Genomic DNA, 14,576 nt, shown 5'->3' with positions numbered 1-14,576 from the left:
ATATATATGTATATATTATTGTCAACAACAAAAGGAGGACCAGAGAAAATATATTGGTCTGTTACTTGACAAGGATGGACACCTTATGAACAGCGACGTAGACGAAGCAGAGACATCTAATGCCTTCTTATTGTCTGTCTTCAACACTGATGATGGGCTCTGGGTCCCCAAGTGACTTTAGTTGGGGGGCTGTGACTGTGGTAATGATAAACTCCCAGCCAACCCTGAAGTCCAGGACTTCAGCTGGATGCACACAAGTCTATGGGACCTGATGGGATTCATCCTAGGGTACATAGAGAGCTTGCTGATGTCATCATGAGACATTTCTCAATTGTTTTTCAGCGATCTTGGGAATCTGGAGATGTCTAAATTGACTGGAAGCTGGCAAACATTATCCCAATTTTCAAGAAGGGCAAGAAAGAAGACCCTGTTAACTACAGGCCTATCAGTCTCACTTCAGTGACTGGTAAAATTATGGAGAAAATTATTCTGGGAGTTACTGAAAAACACCTGAAGGATAATGTGGTCATTGGTCACAGCCAGCATGGGTTCATGAGGGTGAAGTCATGCTTAGAGAACTTACTTTTCTTTTTGACAAGATCACCCATCTAGCTGACCAAGGGAAGCCAGCTGATGTAATCTTTTTGGATTTCAGTAAAGTTTCGATACTGTTTCTCACTGGACAAAAAGTCCAAAATATAGCTAGTTAAATGCATAATATGATGGGTGAACTATTGCTTGATGAGTCAAGCTCAAAGGGTTATGGGGTTACATCAGGCTGGTGTTCAGTCACTAGTGGGGTTCTGCCAGGCTCCATTTAGGGCCAACTCTTATTAATGTTTTCATAAATGACTTGTATGTAAGACTTGAAGGTATACTGAGTAAGTTTCCAGATGACACTAAATTGGGAGGAGCAGCTGAATCCATCGAGGGTAGAGAGGCCTGGCAGAGAGACCTTGACAAACTAGAGAGCTGGGCAATCACCAGCAATATGAAGTTTAACAAGAACAAGTGCCAGATTCTGCACTTGGGAAGGGGCAACCCTGGCTATATGTACAGACTGGGGGATGAGAGGCTGAAGAGCAGCCCCGCAGAAAGGAATCTGGGGGTTTTGGTTGACAGCAACTTGAACATGAGTCAACAGTGTGCCCTGACAGCCAGGAGGGTCAACTGTATCCTGGGGTGCATGAAGTACCCCAGGGAAGTCATTGGTTGAGGAAAGTGATTGTCCCGCTCCACTTTGCAATGGTGCAGCCTTGCCTTGAGTACCATGTGCAGTTTGGGGCACCACAATATAAGAAGGGCATAAAACTATTACATGGTGTCCAAAGAAGGACTAGAAAGATGGTGAACGGTCTAGAGGGCAAGATGGATGAGAAGTGGCTGAAGCCACTTGGTTTGTTCAGTCCAGAGCAGAGGAGGCTGAGGCAAGGCCTCATGGTGGCCTGCAGCTTCCTCATGAGGGGAGCAGAGGGGCAGGCGCTGAGCTCTGCTCTCTGGGGACAGCGACAGGACCCAAGGGAACAGCATGGAGCTGGGACAGGGGAGGGTCAGGCTGGGTGTTAGGGAAAGGTTCTTCACCGAGAGGGTGGTCAGGCACTGGGACAGGAACCCCAAGAAAGTGGTCATGGCACTGAGCCTGCCAGAGTTCAAGAAGCATTTGGACAACACTCTGAGACATATAGTCTGAGTTTTGGGTGGTCCTGTGTGGAGCCAGGAGTTGGACTGAATGTTTCTTGTGGATCCCTTCCAACTCAGGATGTTCTCTGATTCTCTGATTCTATTGTATTAATGATATTGGGTGGCTATATACAACTAAATAATGACTTTAGATTTGAGATCTTTGAAATCTATTTGCTGTGGAAAAAAAGAGTTCTTTCAAGAAGACTGTAAGTATGAGTAAGACAATCTAATTAATTGTATTCTTGATCCTAGGAGAAAAAATCTCAGCAAGTATAGCTTATAACTTGTGAGAACAACTCAGAGATTTAGTGACAAAAAAAAAAAAGAGAGAGAGAGAGATAAATAATATCTCTTTCTGATATATTTTCCAAGTTCAAATTCTCAAAATGTGCTGGAAGTAATTCTTTCTATGTTCTTGCTAAGTCTAGGAAATATAATTTTATCTATAAAATAAACATCCTAGAGTAACTTCAAGATGCATACCCATGCATTTGAATCCAAAACTTTTCCAGTCCCAAAATTTCATTGGTTATAAGAAATCAGATTTTGAAGGCACTTACAGTGCTGTGTATAAATACAGTAAATATGTAACATGTTTAAATATTAAAATATTAAACAGAACCAACTCATTTGTATGCTCCCAAAGCCTTCTTGATTGATTGATCAGATCTGTAAGAAGCCTGAGAAATATCAAAGAATCCGTATCATTAATAACCATCAAGACAGTGAAACAAGAAGATTCTGAAAAAAAATTTTAAACAAATAAGTAGAAAGTGAAATTATCATGGACGATACAGGATATTTTCCACAATGTATCCAAGCTCAATGCACCCAGGTACTACAGAGATTTTAGAGAAAAAATGTGGAATATTTTAATATTTTTTATAATATTTTATTTTAATATTTTCATGCTGAATAAGTTTTCTTCAGATTTGAAGAAAAGTTATGAGAATGTACAAGATCTGCAGATAGGAATTGAAAGTAAGAAGGCAGAAGTCTTGGCTTTCTTCCTTTTCCTCCTGTACCCCTAAGTGGGACAATTTTTGAGCCATCTCCTATCTCTGTGCAGGTTTTTTTGTGTTTTTTTTTTGCAGAAGTTTTCCGTCTAAAGTGTCCAATGGGACTGCACTTCTTTGAATGACATTTTATTTGTACTGTTTCTTAGAATCAGTCCCCCAGTTCTCCAAGAATCACAGAATGGGTGAGGTTGTAAGAGACCTGTGGAGGTCTTTTGGTCCAACTGCTCCGTTCAAGCAGGTCCACCTAGAGCTGGTCACACAGAGACTCCACAACCTCTCTGGACAACCTGTGACAGTGCTCTGTCACCCTCAGCATATCAAAGTGCTTCCTGATATTTAGATGGAACATCCTGTGTTCCAGTCTGTGCCCATTATCTCTTGTTCTGCCACGGGGCATCACTGAAGAGAGCCTGGCTCTGTCCTCTTTACACGGTATTCATATACATTGGTAAGATCCCCCCGAGCCTTCTCTTCTCTGTGTTGAACAGTCCCAGCTGTCCTGACCCTTACTCATAGGAAAGACGCTCAAGTCCCTAAAGCACCTCAGTAGCCTTTCATTGGACTTTCTCCTGAATGTTCATGTGTGAGGAGCCCAGAACTGGACCCAGTACACCAGGTGTGGTCTCACCTATTCTGAGTAGAGTAGAAGGATGACATCTCTCAACCTTCTGGCAACACTCTTTCTAAGGCAGCCCATACATACCATTATCCTTCTTTGTGGTGAGGGCACATTACTGGCTTATATTCAACCTGGTGTCCACCCAGACCCCCTAATCCCTTTCTGAAAATCTATATTCCACACGGATGGCCCACACAGTATATACTGGTGCACAGGGTTGTACCTCCTCAGGAGAAGGATTTTGCACATCCCCTTGTTGAATTTCATAAGGTTCCTGTCAGACCATTTCTCCAGATGGTTGAGGTCCCTCTGGATGGCAGCACAACCCTCTAGCATATCATCTACACCTCCTAGTTTTGTGTCTTCAGCAAACTTGGTGAGGGTACACTCTGCCCCATAATCCGGATCATTAATAAAGATATTAAACAGGATGTGTTCATTAATAAAGTAAATAAAAATGTCTTTATCCTAATCAAGGCATATTCAGACAAGCAAAGGATATATGTATCCAGGTTATAAGGGTACTGTTATATACAAGTCTAATAGTAAAAACAGTGATTGTGTTTGTGTATTTGTTTTCAGGATATGTAAGATGTAACGAATGAACAGGTAGATAGTTTGCTTATAAGTGATCCAACCCTCTCCAAACCAATTTTAAGCCTTGCTCAGAAGCACACAGATTTGTTTCAGTTAATCTAGCTGTACACAGCTAAAGCTTGGGAAAGATTGGTAAGCAAATATCTTCTGAAATAAAGCAAATTATCACTCTTTTTGAATAGTTTCAGGAACTGGTGTCTCTTGGGATAGACTGAAGATGTTTTGTCTTGAGATAGACTTTGCTCATGGGTTTTATGAACAGTTTTAGCTGACTGGATATGGAATGATGAAAATTCTGATCCATTATAATTTTATTTTTTTTTCCTGGCAATTCCTAGCTCTAGCCTTGGTGTAAGCAGGAAAGAACCAGCTTGGAATAATGATTGGTATCTAAAGAACTCTTCTACACTTTTCTTTATGTCTGTTAATATAAATTACAGCCTAGACCACAGTCTAGGACTCATTCATATAGGACTACACTTTTAAATGCCATGCCAAATATAGCCAGAATTTTTTGCTAATAACTGTCATGACGATAGCATTGACTTAAGTATTTTATATATATATATTTCTGATTCACAAATTCATTTATGGTATTCACTTCAGTAATTTTAGGATGGATCTCTTCCAGTAAAAAATGCAAACTTTGACTACAATATATTGAAACAAATAGACGTAGAATTGAAGGATCTTTGTTTCTCTGCAACTAATAACTCCAACATGGAAATCAAATATTGCTTCCTAAAACAAATACTTAAAACTGAGTTTGCTCTAAAGCATGTCTAAACATGCACTTTTGTCTTTGGATAACTAAATAAATATGCTCATATAACTTTTTGTGGGTTAGACACAATTTCATTGAAAAGAATTTAATTTCTGTCATGCAAAGTTTCAGTTTAAGCCTTAGAAAAAAAAGAAAAGTAAAGGAACAAGGAACAAGGAACAAGGAAAAAGGAACAAGGAAAAAAAGGAACAAGGAACAAGGAACGGAAAGGAACGGGAACGGGAACGGGAACAGGAACGGGAACGGGAAGGGAAGGGAAGGGAAGGGAAGGGAAGGGAAGGGAAGGGAAGGGAAGGGAAGGGAAGGGAAGGGAAGGGAAGGGAAGGGAAGGGAAGGGAAGGGAAGGGAAGGGAAGGGAAGGGGAAGGGGAAGGGGAAGGGGAAGGGAAGGGAAGGAGAGGAGAGGAGAGGAGAGGAGAGGAGAGGAGAGGAGAGGAGAGGAGAGGAGAGGAGAGGAGAGGAGAGGAGAGGAGAGGAGAGGAGAGGAGAGGAGAGGAGAGGAGAGGAGAGGAGAGGAGAGGAGAGGAGAGGAGAGGAGAGGAGAGGAGAGGAGAGGGGAGGAGAGGAGAGGGGAGGGGAGGGGAGGGGAGGGGAGGGGAGGGGAGGGGAGGGGAGGGGAGGGGAGGGGAGAGGAGAGGAGAGGAGGGAGAGGAGGGGAGAGGAGGGGAGAGGAGGGGAGAGGAGGGGAGAGGAGGGGAGAGGAGGGGAGAGGAGGGGAGAGGAGGGGAGAGGAGGGGAGAGGAGAGGAGAGGAGAGGAGAGGAGAGGAGAGGAGAGGAAAAGAGATTAACTAGAACCCAGAAAATAAGAAAATCCATCGCAAGGGCATAGAGTAAATATTTTTTTTTAATTGTGTGAATTTAGTTCCACAGGATAAAAGCTTCATCATTGTGCTTTGTGCTTCAAGATTCTGTTTTGAAATCTTTTCAAGGACACATTTTGACAGTTTCTAGTAATGAACCAGACTCTTTTTTTTTTTTTTTTTTTTGGCAGCTTCTTGTAAAGAACTAGTTTACAGTTTTATAGAAAAATCTCCTTTTTTTTTTTTTTTTTTTTTTCCCCAGGGGGGTTTATGTGATTTTTTTTTTTCCTAATAACGTCCTGAAATCAGTAAAAAGAATGAAGCGATTTTATGTTCTTTGTTATGATTCATTTTAAATTGATCTGATTTCTTACTGTTTGTTGAGCAGTCTAATCAGGCAAGAAGAGTAATGTAAACTAGTAGCATTTGCGGTACATCATTTCTGTGACATTATCTAGGCCAACAACTCTGAAGTTGAAATGTTTACTCAAATGATCTGAATTTGTCAATATAAACTGTTGAGTTTGTAATTGCCTTTTAACAGCAATAGTACAGAAGGCAAAGGTCACAATATATTGTCAATATATTGGACAAATTTATTTTTGCAACCTGCGAAATTAGTATTTGATAGCCTTGATGAAAAACAAACAAACAAACAAAGCACTGTTCTTTTTTCTCCTTTAAACTGACTAATTTAAACATCAATTTTTTTTCCAGTGTTATTTTGACTGGATTAATAAAAATATTTATCACTGGAGACCCAAACATAAACAATCCAAGCTCATATTAAAATGGGAAATTCTGTTTCTACCAGCGGGATTTAGATATTATTTTATTTAAGTTGATTGGGGAAAATTTTTGAAGTGAACTCAAACAATACACTCTCTACGTTATGAGCTCATTTAGCACATGACTGTGACTCGAGGTGGCAGATTTGTCAGCAAGGAATGTTATCTTATTTATTAAAGAAGGTAGTGGTCCAGATTCTCAGCAAAAGTAAACTGATACAGGAAAACTTATACACTGAGATACAAAAACAATTTCAAGGTTGAATATAATCCTATGGACAGTTGCTGACTAAACACCAGTGTCCCCTTTCTAACCACAATGCATGCAGAATAAGAAAATAACTAAGAGAACCTCAGCCATGCGTAAAAATGTGGAGACGATTGAAAGAGTAAGTAAGGGCTAGAAATGCATAAGTCTCCAGAAAATATAGCTTGATATTTAATTAACTGCTTTTACGAAAATGATATATGTTCATTTTAGAAATGAAACTTATGAACTTTCCACCAAACCACCTGGGCTTGGTCTGATCACAAGCTCAATAAAAGGGCTTCTTGGAATCATTGGCTCTTCCTTATGGGATACAGGTAAAATAAAAATAAAGATATTCCTGATACAAATCTTCTATGGACAGTCCCTACAACACCCTTCTTTTTTACAAACGTTCTTAGGATCTCACCTATCTTGCTCCTCCTTTGCATTGTCTTTCAGCATGGGCAATTCCACTAATTAAGTCATTCTGGTCTAGCTGTGCTTTCTGAAATGAAAAAAAGCAAATGAGTTAAAATAAGTGTGCTTCAAAGTTTGATCAATACCATATAATCTGCAATTACAAATTTCATGACATTTTTAAGTATCTTCTGCAGCATTTTATTATAACATTATGTGCAACACATTCCATAACATTTTGCTGAGGCATCTCTAGCTGATAAAATTTTAGTGTTTCACTGAAAAGTAAACTTTTTTTTTTTTTTTTTTTTGGACATAACAGCATGAACTTGCAGATGTACAGTAAAAGACTTAATAAGAAAAGGAAATAGAAGATAAATCTGAAATTTGCAGACTGACAGGACATATAAAACTAAAGTATGCTAAAGTCTGCTTTAATGATCATGGAATCAAGTTATCTTTTTGCATTAAATAAGAGTCATGAAACTCACCATCTCTGCTCCATGACAATCCTCCATAATGAGCAGCCCAGCCTTGAACTACAAACCAACTTCTAGTTACAAACTTGGAGCCTTGGTAGAAACAGCAATAAAAAAAAATCTATGAAGTTCATAAGTTCCACTGGCATCACTGGAAAAGTGATGGGATTTGAGCCGTATATACAAGTTTTGCACTCCACACCAACAATAACTTACTAGCTAGTCTTTAAAGCATCCTGATATTGTTCACATTGAAGTTGGTTAGCTATTTACCAGTAGCAACTGTATATGATAATGTCTTGGTTATAACCTACTTTTGATTAATGAAAATAGACAAAATTATATTAAATTATTAATTAAAATAGTCTTTAAATAGGATGATGTTGGTGAATCTCATATGAGCTGTGTGGAGGTGTCTGAACAGTGTCCAGAGTACATTTTTTTCTATTCACAGCTTTTATTGCCATAGGTAGTTATTCCGTCTCGCTTCCTTTGTGAGACAGGGATTCATGCTCATTCTGTTTCACTTCCTTTGTGAGACAGGGATTCACGCTACATCAAGTGTAGCAGATACAGAGCAGATTGCAGACAACTGATCAGGAGTCACCACACTCTTTGCTCACCTCTTCTTCTCACCGTGTGTGGCACATAAACAGATGCTGAACTTGCTGAAAATGCTGCTCTGTAGCTCCACAGATGACTGGCAAAGTAGAAGGCCTCTGAAATAAGAAAACTTCTTCACAGCCTGTGTTAAAAACAACTCACACCCAACTATTATGGAGTGGTGTACTGGCTGGTATGAAAAAAAATCAAAAGTAAATTTATGGGTAGGAAGAAGGAAGCAAGGGGAAATTGTGAATTCAGCTTGTTTCCAAGAATCTGAGGTGTGTCTGATGAGCTGACAATGCCATCAGACACCGCAGTGTCAATCCCATCATGCACCGCAGAAAAGCACACAGCCTATTAGGCTCCATTGGGCTCTCAGTCCCTGTGGGATAACCCTCAAAAATGGTGGATGATTGACCTGAAGGGAAAGACACCACTATGACAAAACAATAATCTGGATTGCAGCAGGATACAGCCAGTCTATATGGACAATGCAATCATGAATCTGCAATAATTAGTTGATCCAAACACACTGAACAATAAATCTCCTATCAAGGCAAGACCCGTCAACCCCTATTTTTCTGACAAAATAATAGTTATGTTGAAAGCATTCTAGAATTTACTGGAGTAATGTATCTGCTAGAAAATATCGAAGAAGCCCTTAGCATGTGATGCATTACTTGATGAATTTTATCTCTGCATTTTTTGCAATTTGTGTCATCACAATGGCCTTGAAGCACACAGCTGATCTGAAAACTCCAAAATGCTGCTTGCTAGTAGGTATGTAAAATTCTGTTTGTATATTAAAATATTTATTTGGTTCTCAAAAATTTAGTCCTTCATTTATGCTGTAAAATTGATATTTAGTGTCTGACAATTGTGTTGGTTAATGATACAACAAATAGCTACTGACATTTAAGTAGCTGTAATATTCTTTTGCTACAAAGCAGAGAGCCAGAAATGTTTATATTTTGTTGATTATATTGAACTTCTTGACAATTTTAAATCATGAATCTCCCTTTAGAAAGGTTCTAGAATATTTCTTAGTTTATACCTCACTCGCGAACTGTTAAGCTAAGTTGTTGTGATATTGAATGTCTCATAATATCAAGAGCACTATCACATATCTGAAACATTTTATTATAATTTTCTGATTTACTATAATGGTCCAAACTAGACCCCAATGATCATTCCAATAAGTCTAGGACTGTATCTTCACCAGGTTTACTAAGAAAGCTTGATAAGACTCATGCAGTCAAAAATAGCTGTTACACTGGTAGATTAACCATTAGTGGCCTGTTGCATTGTCACCACAATATATAAAATGTCCATCAACAAAGTGATAAGCCATCCAGTATGCCACAGCAGCCAAACCATGGGACAGGCAGAACTTCATGGACTGCTGTAAACTGCTTGGTTTTTTTTTTTTTTTTTTTTTTTTCCTGCTTTGGAGCTGCTGTTCCCTGAGGCTAAACTTTATTATTTTCTTATTTTTGAGATTTATGAGTATGTGCCTCCATCCTTTCTAGAGCTTTTTCTCAAACATTTCCCAGTGGCAGAAAATTTAAGCAAGATCACTTTAATGAGTATAGTTTGAATATAAAGAAAAAATGTAGCAACTTTCTCTTAAAAAGTTAGCTGCTCAGATGACTTAAAATTGACAGACCTTAAGAATGTGAGCCTCTGGTTATTTTGAATATATTAGATATTATTTAGAACTCAAGCCAAACTTGAAGGAGAGTGGTCCTTTAATTTTTAAGGTGAGGGCTACTCTTATCTTTATATGCAAACTAAACATTTGCATGCTTTAATATTAAATTTATAGATGTATTCTTTCTAACAGTGATAAACACAGAACTATTTTTAATTTCTTTTCCTCATGCTATTCATTATTGAGACTGGACTTACAATCCATCATGCAAAAGTTTAGACAGAGCAGAAACACTTGTGTTTCTTGAAGCTTCGTATCTTCATTTATTTATCATTCAATCAAGTACTCTCAAACACTGAAAAGGATGTTGGCTTGCAATATTATCATGACTTCGAAACACAGCAGTTCATTACAGAAGAGGCCACTGTCAAAGAACAGGGAAACTTTAATCCTCAACTTATCCTACCATATGACTCTGTTCTTTGCCTTGACATTCTTCTCCACTTTGAAGGTGCTGAATAACTGAATTGTTGCATACTCTGTTATTTTTTTAATACATCTAAATCCCACCGTAAAGTCCTATTGTTCTATCTATCAATCTCTCTCTGCTTGCCTTCTCTTCTCTGATGCCAGAAGTTTCATGTATTTAATGTTCCACCCTTCTCATTGGGCAGTTCTTCCTTTTCCTTTCCAGGCCATACAGACCTGCCTCTATGTCTTGATTCTCCCAACCTTATCATGAAATATTCCTGTTCTTTTCTCTGTAGTTAATTGAAGTTATTTGGGATGTCTGTAGTTTTTAATTACAGTCACAGGAGATTTCTTTTACCCTAGAAGTTCATGAATGATACTCCACTATTTCTTTGGTCAAAAATTAGAGAGGAGGGTGAAACTAGTTACTTTTGCAATTCTTGGTGTCCCTATTTATCTCTTTAATGTTTGCACCTGTCACAAACAAGCAACAACAACTACCACAGAGGTCTACTTGCTAATGCCTTGAAAATAAGTTGAAATTTCAGAATGGGTCAACTGCAACATTCATCATTTATCATACAGAGAAATGCCAGACAGCTGAATGAGAAACATTATCCCTGCCAGACAAAAGAATGGACGTTGCTACGTCCTCTGAAAGTCCTCCATTAAGGTCATTCATCGTTGGCTAGTTGTACTCTAGGGGAATATTAAAAACATACTTTATGTCTGCAAAGACTGACTGCTTTGTATGTAGATGACATACATACTTGTGAAAAAAGTGGAGTCACCTTCCCTGCAACATTTATGGCTCTGATAAATGAATGCAGGTTAATTTCAAGAGATATGATGAACAATAACGAAATGCTAAACACGTGTTGATAAAGGTCACAACCAGTTTGACTTATGTTTGCTAAAACAATAATTCAAATGAACATTCCAAATTGGTTTTATCTACTTACTAAATAAATTAAAGGAGAGATGATGGATTATGAGATAAATGAGGTTTAAAGGTTTAACAGATTTATCAATTCTAAATCTTAGCTAGAAGAGTTTGTGCAGGTTGCCACAATCACATCTATTTATTGAATTAAATACCACTTGTGAAAGACTCCTTTAGAGTTTGCATCTTTATATATACTGTATTCATAGAGAAGATTTTTATTTGGAAAATTACAAATTACAAGAAGAATCAAAAAAGCTCAAGCTTGCTCTTTCATCAAATAGTTGTAACACAAACTATTTAATTATCAACTTTTTTTTTTCTTCTCTATAAATGATACATTAGTGATTATAAACAAATGTGGTCAAGGGATATGAGTATAAACAAATCACATTGCAGTAGCTGTGAAAATTAAATGCAGTACTCATGAGTTGAACATTTTTTTCTTTGCTAAAGCAAACAGTAGATTTTGATTATTGAAAAATTATCTTCAGATCTCAAAGAACAGTAGGTCTTGTACCAGATTAGCTGAACTGTTTGACTGCTGCTTCAACATTTTACCATTTTTCATTTTTGTCTTGGACATAGGCCTTTCACTTTTGTGTATCTTTCTCAACTTTGCTTGGTACATCCAGAATAAAAAAATGTAATAGAAATGAATCCTGTACATACTTTTTCATACTTTTTTTTTTTTTTGAGTTTTAACATCCATTTTCTCATGATTAATTATCCTTCTATTGTTGAATTTTTGAGTTTATTCAGCTTTTCCAGACCTTGGCTAAATATGTTACATTTTATTAAACAGTTATGGAAATATAAAAAATATTAACTGTTGAACAATACTAAGAAGTGAAGAGCTGTTAACATTATATTAACAGTCTATATAGGATTATATTAATTTTGAATAATATGCTTGGCTAAAATCTTTGCTTCATAATAGATTTTTTCTTCATTAGAGATCTTTCCAAATTTACCATTTCTTTTGGCAAAAATTTTATTGTAACAAATAAATTCTTCTAATTTTGATAATATCTAGTAACTTTCTCATGATTAACCCTTTCCATCAATCTCTGTTCAATGCTAGATGATGTCTGTTGCACTTACGATGTTTTTGAATAATCCAAACACTTATATACTTGTTGGAACTACATTAGAGCAGGATACTTCTTAACATGTAAAATGTTTTAAATTATGCTCTTCAGTATATGAAATTTTCTAATACTTCCAAAGCAGATTTACAAAACATCTTTTATAAAAAATCTTAGCCAGTAGTCAGCTGAACCATGTAAACCTAGCAAATCATTCTTGAGAAGTTATGTAACAGAAAGGACGGAATCATAGTGATCTCATTTTCAGCTGTTTACAAAATAGTAGTATTGCAGTACTCTATCAAGGCAGACTTAATATCCTGAACAAACACAGCTGATACTTTTTCAATGGCATTTGTGGGATTATTCTTATCTGACTGGGTGAGTGCAAGAACTCCATAAATCCATCTTTAGGTACCAGAAAAAAATGGGGTATCAAAAGTTTTTTGATTTTGTTGTGTGTGATACATAAGGTGGTGTGTGTGTGTGTGTCTGTGTATATGTGTGCAACCTGTAAATATTCTCCTTATAATTTCTAAAAGTTGACTCTATATTTCTTATTTGGATTAATTTTCCTATGAATGAAAGTTTACAATGATCTAATACTTCTACGTAAGTAAAAATGTGTATATTTACAGCAACTTATTTACAAAGTTAAGAAATCATCGAACATACAATTATTTGAAAGTTAAATTACTACTGAAAATATCTTTTTCATCCTTACCATACAGTCATTTTCTGCAGATCTCCTAGTTCACCTAGTATCATTGCATTTTGCCTTCGTTCTGTTCTTTGGTTAGTGGGTACAATAACAAGAAATTAATTAACAACATCAATCACATCTGAATGTCTTCAATCTTCCCATAAAAAGTGAGGATAATAATATCATCATAGTACACTATTTTACTGTCCCTACAGTCTAGTTTTATAATAATGAATTCATGATATAAAATACAAATATAAAATGAGAAATAATGAATTACTAACTACCTAAAAACTTAGTCTCATAGATCCCACAATGTGGTGGCTACTAGCCAATTTCCAGACCCTGGAGGAGTTGTGTAGTATATATTTTAGGGGAAAGAAACAAAAATTACGTCAACAATAGAAATGTTTATATTATGTATAATTTAGCAGGAGAAATTAAATCAGGAAATTATGCATACGTATATTTATTTATAATATACACTACACACATACTCACTATATATAATTTGGCCAAGGTCAAATTCCTTTTGCTAAGGCATCTTAAAGATGCAAAGTGCATCTTTAAGAATTTGTACTAGTGCAGAGCCCATTTGCTGTTGGATTTCGGAGCCCATTTATGTGGTTTTATTCATCATTCAAGCTGATTCATGGCACTGCAACACGTTACATTTCTTTTCCAAGCTGATGGGTATTTATACTGGTACATGGAAAAAGACAGAACAAAAATAATTACTTAAATTTGCTAGTAATTTTTATTATAACAGTTTCTTAACTCAGTTGCCATTGATAATTAGGACTCAGCTTATATGCCTCTGCATTTTAATGTTAAGAAAAATATCAATTTTTTGAAACAGAGAATTCTGTTTTGCAGCAGAAAAGTATTTCTGCCTGTACAAAGACAGTTCGTGGGAGTCTTGGAGATTGTTAACAAACCTGGTTTCAACTATGTATGTATAAAAATTCCCAGTTTGGAAGGCTTAGCTAAAAAGTAAACTAAGTTTCTGGAATTTTAAAAGGGTTAACCAAAATTAAACAGGGAAGCTGGTGGGAAAAATAGTAACTTGGAAACAAGCATTAAATCATAAAGGTAGTATGTTGTACGCTAATATAGAAACTACTTAGAGAATGAAAAATTCGAGCAAGAATTGACAAAGGAGATGATATAATCTGGGAGAGACAGTATTTCTAGCCTGTGATTTGTTACTTGTGAAGATATAAGCATGGTTAGCATGCAGTCCTTAAATTCCTATTAAGAACTACAGTTTTCTTGATACATATTAAGGACTACATTGTGTGTTTTCTTTAAGCTGAGAATAGGGAACAACATGTGGCTTGTCTGTTCCAAGAAAAAGCCCAGAGGCCTAACTATTTTTCAGGGCTCCTATTTTTTTTTTCCATTTGTTTTTTAAAATAACTACTTTAGCTTTATATCCTGTAGAAAAGAGAGTGGGTTTCTTGCTGTGATATAGTTTGTGAGGCTGAAAGGAGAGTAGATATGCAGTTGTCTCTATCTCTAAAGCTTCCAAATTGGTCCCAGTCTTCCCTGGAGGGGAAGCTCTATCCAGTGTCTCCAGGAAGGACAAGACTCCAAAGGATAAATGAACTCCTCTCTTGTGGGGCTGTTGGAGTAAGACAAAGCAGTATCATCAGGGGACAATGCTTTGTTTTATACG

At 36.8% G+C, this 14,576-nt stretch overlaps 1 long non-coding RNA gene across 1 annotated transcript; it reads right to left on the bottom strand.

Moving 5' to 3' along the window:
• Positions 1 to 6,925: 6,925 nt before the first annotated feature.
• On the bottom strand, positions 6,926 to 13,806 carry LOC106031065 (uncharacterized). Its single transcript, XR_001204095.3, has 3 exons — positions 8,060 to 13,806; positions 7,449 to 7,529; positions 6,926 to 7,045 (listed from the first exon to the last, which is right to left on the bottom strand). It is a non-coding gene; the product is annotated as an uncharacterized lncRNA (long non-coding RNA).
• Between the last annotated feature and the right edge of the window lie 770 nt (positions 13,807 to 14,576).

The sequence above is a fragment of the Anser cygnoides genome, chromosome 1, assembly GCF_040182565.1.
Source record: "Anser cygnoides isolate HZ-2024a breed goose chromosome 1, Taihu_goose_T2T_genome, whole genome shotgun sequence".
NCBI classification, from domain to species: Eukaryota; Metazoa; Chordata; class Aves; order Anseriformes; family Anatidae; genus Anser; species Anser cygnoides.
Note: the sequence above shows the minus strand (reverse complement) of the source record. Positions and strands in the feature narration are given on the sequence as shown.